This window comes from Chlamydotis macqueenii, chromosome 3 (genome assembly GCF_036417535.1).
Source record: "Chlamydotis macqueenii isolate bChlMac1 chromosome 3, bChlMac1.mat, whole genome shotgun sequence".
NCBI classification, from domain to species: domain Eukaryota; kingdom Metazoa; phylum Chordata; class Aves; order Otidiformes; family Otididae; genus Chlamydotis; species Chlamydotis macqueenii.
In genome coordinates, this window is record NC_141558.1 from 109,334,439 (window position 1) to 109,347,480 (window position 13,042).

The following is a 13,042-nucleotide window of genomic DNA, read 5'->3' on the forward strand; positions in this document are numbered from 1 at the left end:
CAAACAACAACAACAAAAAAAACCCAACCAAAAACAGAAAAACAAAAACCAACAGTTCTCTGACTCAGAATCTAGTGAGTGCATGAAACACTATAAAAATACCCTCATCACTTACTCCAGCTTCTAGGATTATTGTCACAGGTCTGGCAGGACTGTCAGAAACAGGGGAAAAAATGGATCGAAACTGGGGTCAGTGTGACGTCTAACAGTGTGACATCTAACAATGTGACATCTAACATTATGCTGTTAGGACTGTGCACTCCATGGGGCATTTTACAGCTTTCCTGCTGGACAGTTAATGACACTTCTTGGGAAACTGAGCCCATGATGAACCACACTTGATATTCAGTGCTGACTAACATTTCAGAGTGTGTTTGGAATAAAACCTGCTCTCAGTGAAGTCAGTGGCAACACAGAGGATAGCCAGTGGTGCTGGGAGGTGCTCTCTCCTACCTCTGTCCATGGGAATGTGTGAGCGCTCTCCCTGTATGACCACCCCAGCCCCAGGAACATGCAGGGTAGTTTCTTCACTTTGTGCAGCCTTTGTTGGAGACGCTTGGGATGCCTGCAGGGCTGCACAGCAGCCAAACTACAGCTTCTTAGTACAACAGGAGTGGCCACATCTTCTCCACTCGTGGACACCTAAATGATTCCTAATTTGGTCCAAGTTTTTCTTTGTGTAAAAATACCAGAGGGGAAACTAATAAGTGATTTATTGTTAACTGCCATATGGATCTAACTAAAGCTCTGATCTGCATCAGTTTTCCAGCTAGTTAACATCCTTTCATCATTGTTAGATTACCTTCTGTTATTAACAAACTGACTCCCATATGAAGGAAGTATAGAAAAGTTACTACTTAAATCATAACTTTTTTTTCTCTTGAGTTCTGTAAAGTTCAGGCTGATGCTCCACAGTGGGAAAATGCTTTATGGGTTACACATTGCTCATCGCAACACTACAGGCTTTCGGAAGAGCAGCTAGAAAGCTGTCCAGCAGAAAAGGACCTGGAGGTGTTGGTCAATAGCTGGCTGAATATGAACCAGCAGTGTGCACAGGTGGCCAAGAAAGCCAGCAGCATACTGACTTGTAACAGAAATAGTGTGGCCAGCAGGACAGGGGATGTGATCGTCCCCCTGTATTCAGCACTGGTGAAGCTGCACCTCAAATACCGTGTTCAGTTTTGGACCCCTCACTACAAGAAGGACGTTGAGTTGCTGGAGCGCATCCAGAGAGGGACAGTGAAGCTGGTGAAGGGTCTGGAGCACAAGTCTTATGAGAAGCAGCTGAGGGAACTCGAGTTGTTTAGTCTGGAGAAAAGGAGGCTCAGGGGAGACCTCATCATCACTGTCTACAATTACCTGAAAGGAGGTTGTGGCAGAGTGGGTGTTGGTCTTTTTTTCCCAAATAACAAGTGATAGGACAAGAGGAAATGACCTCAAGTTGCATCAGGGGAAGTTTAGATTTGATATTAGGAAATACTTCACCAAAAAGGTTATCAAGCATTGGAAGAGGCTGCCCAGGGAAGAGGTATTTAAAAGGCATGTAGATGTGGTGCTTAGGGACATGGTTTAGTGGTAGACTTGTCAGTGCTAGGTTAATGGTTGGACTTGATGATCTTAAAGGTCTTTTCCAGCCTAAATGATTCTATGATTCTATAATAAAATATGTGATAGTCACTAATATTTGACTGATTAAGAAAGACTGATTAAGAGTGACAAAATTATAATGACCAATGAATCAGTTTGCATCAAAGGATGATATTTCTATAAGCAGCTTAGAGTCTGAGAAGTCTTTATTTCAAAGTCAATATAGTCTAGGAAACAGGCATCCTAAATTTCTCTAAAGTAATTTTTCTTTTGCTTATCTTAATTATTGTGCTTGAAGATATTCTCCAGCTATCTAGTAGCTTTTCTCAGAAATTTTATTATATACCAACATGACTTTAGTGTTCCCCTTGGTTGTTTGTTTTAGCTGCTGAACATTGTCAGTCAGAAATGGGTTTCTCATTTCTGCTCTTAAGTTGCACAGGTTGCTCAGGTCCAGCCAGGAGTTCACGGTGTGCCTTTGTAGGCCATAATAAATAGCCTTTTAGGTCTTCATATTTTCTTCTAGTGAAAATATTTATGCACTCCAAAGGAAGGCATTGCGATTCACTGCCCTTAGCAGACTGAGAGCTCTCTACTGTAAGAGGTATCTTCCCAGGCTCTCAGAACTACACTGCCTTTTTTTGCTTTCCCTCTAAATTTTCCAAGTCTTTTTATAGTGATGACAGTAGGATTGTACTCAGTACTCCAGTCTTAGCATTGCTGTATGTTGACATAAAAATCACCTCACTGCTTGCCTAGTTAGACACCTAGGGTCACACTGACATTTTTATTACAGACTGCACTGACTGCTCATATTACTTGCTAGTATTTCCAAGGACTAAGAATTTTTCAGACATAGGATCTTCTCTGTCTGAGTCTCTAAAAGCAGATTGTTGCCTGTTTTTATTAAGTGAACCCTCTGGATGGTGGCAAGGGGGCGAAGACAGGGAATTTCTGAGGGGTTAGGGAGGGCCTTGAATTATGATTACAATGGGATGTTCTATCATACAACATAGCATAATCTAGAAAAGTCTATAGCAGAGTTCCCCTTAAATCTTTCTATGTCCTTTTTGTCTCTACATGTATAATATATATAATTCGATAGTCAGCATTTCCAATTGACAATTAAAATACCTGTTCTGTACTGCTGTTTAATAAAGGGCCATTTCAATCACTCTGATTAGTCACATTCCTTTCATTCTTTTTTGCTCTGAAAGGTCTTTCATCAGTTTTCATGTTTAAGAATTGCTAAAACGAAAGTTACTTCAGTATGCTACACTACAGAGTGATATTTCAGATAAAGACATATAAGAAACAACAGAATATGGGGGCTAGTGTTTCTCTTGGCTAAAGTATGGCTTAAGTTGATTTTCTGTTAACTTTCCAGATAAATATTTGTTAGCAAAATCACTGACTTCCTAATTAGTGACTATGAAGGAAGCATTACAGAGTATTAAATGAAAGCAAGCTCTGAGATATTAACATAAATGCTCATGTTAGTTTTATGACCTTAATTAATAACTTAATAATTTACTTAATCAGCATAGCTTAGATGATGAATATCAAGTGACTAAAAGAGATTCTTTGGGAATGACCTACTGACAAAAATTTAGAAAAGAATTTTGACTGAGTCATTTTTTGTTTTTCATTAGACTGCAGAGGCTTCTGAAAATGTTTTCACCTTTCAAAACAAAATGTGGGTCAGGATGGCCGAGCGGTCTAAGGCGCTGCATTCAGGTTGCAGTCTCTGTGGGAGGCGTGGGTTCGAATCCCACTCCTGACAGGCTTCTCTCTTGGTGGCCTCCCTCGTGGCTTCTTTCTCGCTTTCAACAAGAAAACCTTGTATAGGTACGTAAAGGATAAAAGGAAGTCTAAGGAGAATGTAGGCCTTCTCCAAAAGGAAACAGGTGAGCTGGTTACCTGGGACATTACCTCAGTCTTCATCAATAAGGTCTGTAGCCTCATCACCCAAGTCGCAGAAGGGAAAAGCATGGACTGGGAGAATGAAGAACTGCCCACTGTAGCAGAAGAGCGGGTTCAAGAACATCTAAGGAACTTGAAGGTACACAAGATCCATGGGATCCGATGAGATGCATCTGCAGGTTCTGAGGGAACTGGTGGATGAAGTTAGCAAGCCGCTGACCATTGTATTTGAGAAATTGTGGTGGTCTGGTGAGGTTCCCAAAGACTGGAAAAGGGGTAACATAACCCCCATTTTTTAAAAGGGGAACAAGACAGACCTGGAGAACAGCAGACTGGTCAGTCTCACCTCTGTGCCTGGCAAGGTCATGGAGCAGATTCTCCTGGAAACCATGCTAAGGCACATGGAATACAAGGAGGTGACTGGTGAAAGCTAACATGGCTTCACTAAGGGCAAATTGTGCCTGACCAATTTGGTGGCAGCACCAGTGGGTTACAGCATCAGTGGACAAGGGATGAGCAATTGAAGTCATCTGCCTGGACTTGTGCAAGGCATTTGACACTGTCCCCTATGACATCCTTCTCTCTAAACTAGAGAGACATAGATTTGATGGATGGACCACTTGGGGGATAAGGAATTGGCTGGATGACCGCACTCAGAGAGTTGTGGTCAATGGCTCAACATCCAGGAGGAGACCAGTGATGAGTGGCGTTCCTCAGGGACTGGTATTGGGCCCAGCTCTGTTTAACATCTTTGTCAGCAACATGGACAGTGGGATAGAGTGCAACCTCAGCAAGTTTGCCAGTGACACCAAGCTGTGTGGTGCGGTTGACACACTGGATGGAAGGGATACCATCCAGAGGGACCTTGAGAGGCTGGAGGGGTGGGGCCATGCAAACCTCATGAAGTTCAACCAGGTCAAGTGCAAGGTCCTGCACATAGGTCGTGGCAATCCCAGCACAAATACAGGCTGGGCGGAGAATGAATTGAGAGCAGCCCTGAGCAGAAGGACTTGGGTGTGCTAGTGGAGGAGAAGCTAAACATGGGCAGACAATGCACGCTCACAGCCCAGAAAGCCAACTGCATCCGGGGCTGCATCAAAACAACTGTGGCCAGTAGGTCGAGGGAGGTAATTCTGCCCCTCTACTCTGCTCTGGTAAGACCCCACCTGGAGTACTATGTCCAGCTCTGGAGCCCCCAACATAAGAAGGACATAGGTCTGTTGGAGAGGGTCCACAGAAGGGCTACAAAGATGATCAGAGGGCTGGAGCACCTTTCCTATGAGGACAGGCTGAGAGAGTTGGGGCTGTTCAGCCTGGAGAAGAGAAGGCTCCGGGGAGACCTTATAATGATCTTCCAGTACCTAAAGGAGGCCTACAGGAAAGAAGGGGCGAAACGCTTTAGCAGGGCCTGTTGCGATAGGATGAGGGATAATGGCTTTAAAATAGAGGGAGGTAGATTCAGATTAAACATTAGGAAAAAAAAAAATTACATTCAGGGTGGTGGAACACTGGAACAGGTTGCCCAGAGAGGTGGTAGATGCTCCATCCTTGGAAACAATCAAGGCCAGGCTAGATGGGGCTCTGAGCAACCTGATCTGATTGGAGAAGTCCCTGCTCCTTGCAGGGAGGTTCGACTAGGCCTTTAAAGGTCCTTTCCAACCCTAACTATTCTATGATTCTATGATTCAGATCTATCAAAATAAGTTTTAACTTATTTAAGTAGCTTAGCTTGAGGCATTTTTTTAGTTCTGTATTTCTATCTTTATGTGCATTAGTGGTTTAATCAAGCTTTACAAACAGAGAACAGCTGTGGTGATCCTACATTTAGGATCACATGTAAGTGATCCTACTGCCTTTTGGCCAAACAGATCCATAAGTGGTTTACATACTATGTTCTATGGCTGTCCTGTAAGCACAGCTTCCAGTGAAACAGCCAATGAATTAGACTCCAAACTGACCCAAGCTCTTTTCATTAATCAGAAAAATATTTCAAGCACAATCTATCCACCTGTACAACTTACTGTTAGTATGCAATGGATATACCATGTGAGTGAAAGCACAGGGCGTTAGCCACGCAAATGAGAATTCTGTACTTTGAAATTTGGACTGGACCCTGGCAACAGCACTCCCTTCTTTCCTATAAAAAATTCCCAGAGCTTCTGTACCTAGACATGGGTACGGCCTTCCTTTTAATAGCCATACTGATGGCTCTCTCCCCTAACATGCAAAACCACTTGGCATGAATAGAGATTCATACAGTGCTATTGTACACTTTGGAACAGCCTTGCTGTTCTACCCCAGTAACAGAGCAGCAGAGGTGGAAGCTTGGTACTCCCTTCTGCTGAGCAGTACATGCTGCAATGTTTCCCTGGTGTTTGCAGAAAGCTTTCATCAGCAGACGTGCAACGTATGTTTATTATATTCTGCAAAATTCAGCTTAAAATTTGCAGCAGGCTCACTACCTCAGACTCACATAAAGCCAAAGAGGAGAAGTTTGAAATCATAAAACTTGAAAGCATAATAAATCCAAGATTGCCATGCTTTGGAAAGAACATTTCACTCATGATAGGCTCTCTAGACATATGTTCAAGACTTATTTTCTTTAAAGAAAACCATTGATTTGCTTTGCTGTAGTTGTTCCAGGGACAGAATTGCAGATTTTTCTCAAGGAGAATGTTAGTCTGAATTCTAATGTGTTCTTCCACAATAGGATATTTTATCACCACCAGGAATTTTTGCTAAACTTCATTATTATGAGCTGACCTTCTCCTGGGTGTTTTCATTTTAAGAGTTTAAGACAAGACGTCTTATAGTGCCAGAAGCTGAGTGCTTGGCGAAAGTTCATATGAAAGCAGATAGACCAATTACAGCCACTTGTGATTCAGAGCCCCTCTGCTCCTTCTTTTGGGGCACTCAGGCGTAAATGATGATGTAGAATTACTCCTAATAATTATTTCCTAACCCAAGTGATACAGTCAGATTTTCATGTTAATTAAATTCATGTAACAAACCTTACTGATTCTACTGAGGCTGAGACTTGAATAGAAAACATTTCACAAAATATGAAAGTTAACTCATCTTCCCAGTAACGTAAACTGTGGTTATCTCGTATATGCAATTTCCTTCTGCCTGCAGAGATCCCTGTACAACATGCTGCAGAAAGAGTCCTAGAAACTGGGCTTATACATGCAGACTGCCTCAGGGTGCTCTTTCCATCTGACACCTGGTAATTCCACTTCTCCACCAGCCTCAAGCACAGATTCACCGTTGGACAAGTGTTCTGGTTTTGTTAGTGAGGGGGGGCCTAAGGTGGTAGCTTCTGTAGGAAACTGCTAGAAGTCGCTCCCCTTTGTTCAGTGGACTCGGCCGGGCCTAGGGCGGACCCACTGCTGGCCAAGGCCGAGCCAATTGGTAGCAGAATGTCCCGTGATGACGCCTCTGCGATAACGTATTTAAGTAGGGGAAAACAGGAAAAAAAGGAGGAGAAGATGTGAAGCAGCTGAGCGGGGGGCAGAGAGGGGGAGGCGCGAGCCTCATGGGCCTTGCAGGCCTCACCCTCTGGCCTCCCGCCGGGCAGCCGACTGGGCCCAACTCGGCCCTGCCTGGCTGCAAGAAGTGGAGAGGAGATGAGAAGTGAATAAGATGTAAAAAGGATCCTGAGAGACGTCTGCCAGTCTGTTGTGAGGAACAGCTGCAGACGCCAAGGTCAGTTCAGAAGGAGGGGGAGGAGTAACATGGCTCCTGGCCAAGATTCCTCTGCAACTCGTGGTGAAGACCATGGTGGAGCGGGTTGTCCCCCTGCAGCCCATGGAGGTCCACAGAGGGGCAGAGATCCACCTGCAGCCCGTGGAGGACCCCACGCCAGAGTAGGTGGAGGCCTGAAGGAGGCTGTGGCCCGTGGAGGGCCCGCTGGGACAGCTGTTCTAGAGGGACTGCACCCCGTGGAAGAGATGACCCACGCCTGAGCAGTTTCACGAAGGACTGTGGCCCGTGGGAGGGACCCCACGCTGGAGCAGAGGAGGAATGCGAGGAGTTCTTCCCCTGACGATGATACAGCGCTGTAAAACAACGCGTGATGAACTGACCGCGACCCCCATTCCCTTCCCCCCCCCCGTGCCGCTCAGGAGGGGAAGGTAGTAGAGATAATGTTAAGCCTGGGAAGAGGGAGGGGTGGGGGGAGGTTATCTTGTTCCCTGTCTCATTCTCCTGCTAATTTTAGAAATAAATGAATAGTTTTCCCCAAGTCGAGTCTGTTTTGCCCGTGACGGTAACTTTAAGGATTTCTCCCCGTCTTTATCTCAAACCTTGAGCCGTTTTTCTTATATCATCTCCCCCTATTCTCTCGGAGGGTGGGGGGAGCGAGAGAGAGACTGCGTAGTCTGGTCCCGATCGGGGCTGAACTACGACAACAAGTCAGTCCATTTCATCATTAGGTTTTCGCCTTTCAGCCTGCCGATGAAATCCACACCACTCACATGGGCAAGTCAAAAGTCTAACAAAAATGCCATGGTTCCCCACTTTCAGGACAAGAGTTTTCTTACCATTTATCCAAGAGCTTTAACAGAGCATTGACCATCCCCCTTTCTCCTCTTCCAGACCATAGCCCTACAGTGACCAGTATTTCAGTAAATCACTGTCTGCCTTGTCCGGCCTTCAGTGCTAGTTTTTTCCCCACTCAGACAGAGCCTCTGGATTTGAACCTGGTGTCTGGCATGCTGCTACCTCCTCTCCTCCTACACCACATGGAAATAACCCCTGTTAGCCAAACAGCGTAACATAAGAGAAAGTTCAGTGAGTTTTTTAGGAATTAGCTCATGGGCAGAAGATAAAATGTTTTTTCTAATTCCTTTCTTATTTTACAACGAATTGTATTTTAATGCTACTCCTGAACAGTATTTTTTAAATTTAAATGTAAAATATTTTTTCTAGCTTCTATGTGGCTAACACAATTTTTAAAACATCATGCTGCTTTCAATGAAATGTTATTTTTTCTCCTCCAGATGGAAACACTGTTTCCCAAACAATTTTGTTCAAAAGGACTGCTTATGTAAAAGCTGTTAAAACAAATCTCATTGAGACAAACATCCTTCAAGCCATGTAAGGAATTATTACTGCTTTGTTTTGGAGGCAGAATAGCAAAACCTGTGGAAGTCAATTTTGCTTTAACTTCAGGTCCTGAGATCACATAATAATGAAGGAGTTTAATAATATTTTTATTACAGACAGCTACCTAAAGGCAGGAAAAAGAGGTTTAACAAAACAAAATTTAAAGCAGAAGCATCAGTTTAAGCAATGTCTAAAACAATTTCCATTAAAAAAAAAGAACTATGTTGCTTCATTTCTATGCACATAAAACTGAATGCATCTGTTTTTTCTGGAAGTGACCGAATTCAGATCTATTACAGGTGCCCTCAGGCACACACAGATAAATTGTCCTGTGGTAAACAAGGGTTGGAAATTACAGCATGACTACTACAGCTTAACTCTTATGTCCATGCTCTGGCATGGTAGTAAACAGGAGTTAGCTGTCCTCTCAGACACAGCTGGTTAGCAGAAGGTACCAGCATCAACACAGGCAGTTCATAGAATCATAGAATCTTTAAGGTTGGAAAAGACCTCTAGGATCATCAAGTCCAACTACCAACCTAAACACCACCATGCCTACTAGACCATGTCCTGAAGTGCCACACCTACACGTTCTTTGAACACCTCCAGGGATGGTGACTCCACCACTTCCCTGGGCAGCCTGTCCCAGTGCCAGATCACTCTTTCAGTAAAAAAGTGTTTCCTGATATCCAACCTAAACCTACCCTGCTGCAACATGAGAGCATTTCCTCTTGTGCTATCACAAGTTATTTGGGAGAAGAGACCAACACCTGCCTCCCTACAACCTCCTTTCAGGTAGCTGTAGAGAGCTATGAGGTCTCCCCTCAGCCTCCTTTTCTCCAGGCTAAACAATCCCAGTTCCCTCAGCCGCTCCTCATAAGACTTGTTCTCCAGACCCCTCACCAGCTCCGTTGTCCTTCTCCGGACATGCTCCAGCAACTAAACATCCTTCTTGTACTGAGGGGCCCAAACTGAACACAGTATTTGAGGTGCAGCCTCACCAGTGCCGAATAGAGGGGCACAATCACTTCCCTTTTACTAATCAGTTACTTGTCATTGTCAATAATGCTGTGCATTGGCACCCTGGCTTGCTTCTTTAAACCTCTTCCCAGAAACTTGCAGTTCCTTTATATCACATTGGCCTTAATCACGTGGTAACGTCAGTTAAAACTGTATGAGTTTTCACTATGAAATAAAGGAAAATCCACAAAAAAAACCCCCTCCTAAACAATTTGTCCTATGCATTCCAGTCTTGAACACGTTTCCCAGTAATACAAAAATGGGTAGCCTTGTGCATCTGTGTCTCATCTGTAGTCAGCGTGACAATATGATTTTATTCTCCTGTATGCCTTTCACTGCCTTTTGGAAAAACCTGTGTGAACATGAGGACTCCTGTAGACATACCATGGGTTCTCACATATACGGACATGTCATGGTTCTGCCAGTGCTCCTTGGACCATGTGAAGAGAAAGAAAGGCTATGGCAAACCAAGAGCCCTAGTTGGTGCCTTCTGACAAAGTGATTTAATTTACTTTGCACTGCAGCAGAGGTGTGAGTATAAGAAAATGCACACGCAAAACACACCTTGGGAGGTGTGTGGTGTAGGAGGGTGGTGGCAGGAGCTGAGCCCAAAATTCAAACTAGGAATCTAATTCACACGCTTTCCTTCTCCTTCACAAATTTAATCAATGGAAAAGGATATATTTTCATATTAAAAAAAAAAAAAAACAAACCAGGCAAGTTAATAAAGCTGATGACATCTGTATGGGAAAGTGTCAGAGGTTGTAGAGGAAAATGCTCTGCGCTGACAAAAGGCCAGAGACTCAATCAACAGGACAAGCAATGGAGAAAACACACATCAGAGAAGATTTGACAAGTGACATTGTTATCAATAAACAAACAGTAGGTCTGCCCACAAGCTCAGCACAAAAACTTCAGTACAGCAATGAGTTTTACGAAGCTTCAGAGACAGGCCACTGTTATACTGTCTGTAGCGCATTCCACCATCTCTGAGACACTGAAAACAGTGAATTATAGGGACACCTACTCTATATGCTCTCAGAGCACTGTGTAATTCATACTCTTAAGACAGCAGGAAGGTCTTTCTAGCTATTATTTGAATGCAATGGAGCACTGAATATAGTAATTCATAGTTATTTTCCCTCTATATCCTAATCTGTCTCACACATGTCTAAATAACATGACTGATTCATGCATTATTTATTTGGTGCTCAGTACTATGCCTGTCAAGGAATGAAAATGAGAATTTAAAAGATGTCGAGATGTATTTGGCAAAGTAGGAAATTATTTGAATTTATTCATTAGCATCAAAAAGCCTTCCGTGTTGAGCCCACAAAACATGACCCTTTAGGTCATAATTACCCCTACTAAATTGTTATCTGTGTGTACATGGTGTGCAGGACAAAATACACAACAGAATGAGTGTCATCAGATCAAGCATGTTATTGTCATGTTGCTCCACTCATCTGCCCCGTTATGATTCATTTTGCGAGGTGAAGTAAATTATTCAGGACTGAAATACATAAAGATCTCTGTTCCCTGTTTATCTTCAAGACACTGTGAATAGATCCAATATTTCACAATTCAAGGTCTTGTTCATGGGAGTTAGGATAGGCCTTATTTTCAACTTTTGCATTTTCAACAACCAATGTGTATGGGCAAGGATTGGTGGAAGAAGTGTTCCCTTTTATTGGTCCACAAAGCTTTAAAATTGTCATTTTCCCAAAAGCAACATGGATATGGAATAGATTTTCCCTCATTCAAAATGTTCATGGGTAGAAAATGTAAAAACCAGTTAGTTACAGTTCCACCATATCAAGACTGCCCTATTAGGAAAATTATTTTCAAAGATTTTCACTGGCAAAGCCAACTTTAAGTAAAGCAAATACCACTGTTAAACAACTGGAAAGCTACTAACTTTTTCCCCCAGTTTTGTATTGCTTACTTTTTGCTAACCTGGTTTTGAATATTGGCCAATTCTTCAGCAGCTTTTAAGAACAGATAAGTAATCTAAGTGGTTTTTCCCCATTTTCCATCTTTTTGCTTGCTCCTGCAGTAAATTCAGGATCATGTATTAATGACAGTGCTATCTGCTCACTGAGTTCATAAAAAGTACATTGCATCACTTACAGTGCTTCTGTCTCTCCTATTCCCAAGCATATGTACAAACATACCAGATTTGGAATATCCCCTCCACCAAAACTCCATAGTGTCGCAAATAGCATAGGAATAGTAGGAAACCTCAATGAGCATCTCTCTTTGTAAAAATTCCCTGAAAGCTTTCTTAGTATGGGAGAGAAGCCCCTGTTCATTTTTGTATCAGCTGTGATTGCTGAGGTCAACACAGTTGCTACTGCGCTTACAGCCCAGAAAGCCAGCCGCATCCTGGGCTGCATCAAGTGTGGCCAGCAGGTCGAGGGAGGTGATTCTGCCCCTCTACTCTGCTCTGGTGAGACCCCACCTGCAGTACTATGTCCAGCTCTGGAGCCCCCAACATAAGAAGGACATGGATCTGTTGGAGAGGGTCCAGAGGAGGCCACAAAGATGATCAGAGGGCTGGAGCACCTTTCCTATGAGGACAGGCTGAGAGAGTTGGGGCTGTTCAGCCTGGAGAAGAGGAGGCTCCGGGGAGACCTTATAATGATCTTCCAGTACCTAAAGGGGGTCTGCAGGAAAGATGGGGAGAGACTGTTCAGTAGGACCTGTTGTGACAAGTCAAGGGGTAATGGTTTTAAAATAGAAGGAGGTAGATTCAGATTAGACATTAGGAAAAAAAAATTTATAATGAGGGTGGTGGAACACTGGAACAGGTTGCCCAGAGAGGTGGTAGAATCATAGAATCATAGAATGGTTAGAATGGTTGCCCCTTTCTGGGCAACCTGTTCCAGTGTTCTATAACTCGTATGGTAAAAAATTTTTTCCTAATTTCCAATCTAAATCTACCCCCCTCTATTTTAAAACCATTACCCCTTGTCCTATTGCAACAGGCCCTACTAAACAGCCTTTCCCCATCTTTCTTCCCTGGAAACATTCAAGGCCAGGTTGGACGGGGCTCTGAGCAACCTGATCTGGTTGGAGATGTCTCTGCTCCTTGCAGGGGGGTTGGACTGGATGGCCTTTAAAGGTCCCTTCCAACCCTAAGAATTCTATGACTGTATGGTTCTAATTCCCACAGTCTCCTGACAGTCCTAGTTGACTTCATGACTCAATGGCAGTCCAGATCCTTTGGTAAGAAAAAACTGCCCTCACGGTCCAAGAGTCAAAGTATTGGATGTTCCTGAACACTTGACGCAGGAGCATCCTTGCAGAAGGACAGCAGCCCACGCCATGGCAGAAGAGGAGAAGGGATGAACTTGGATGTCACACTGTGAATGAGAAGGAAACAACACAAAGCTGCAAAGCTCTG

At 43.6% G+C, this 13,042-nt stretch overlaps 1 non-coding gene across 1 annotated transcript; it reads left to right on the forward strand.

Moving 5' to 3' along the window:
* Positions 1 to 3,287: 3,287 nt before the first annotated feature.
* TRNAL-CAG (transfer RNA leucine (anticodon CAG)) lies at positions 3,288 to 3,370 on the forward strand. The gene has a single exon. It is a non-coding gene; the product is annotated as a tRNA-Leu (tRNA).
* Positions 3,371 to 13,042: the final 9,672 nt, after the last annotated feature.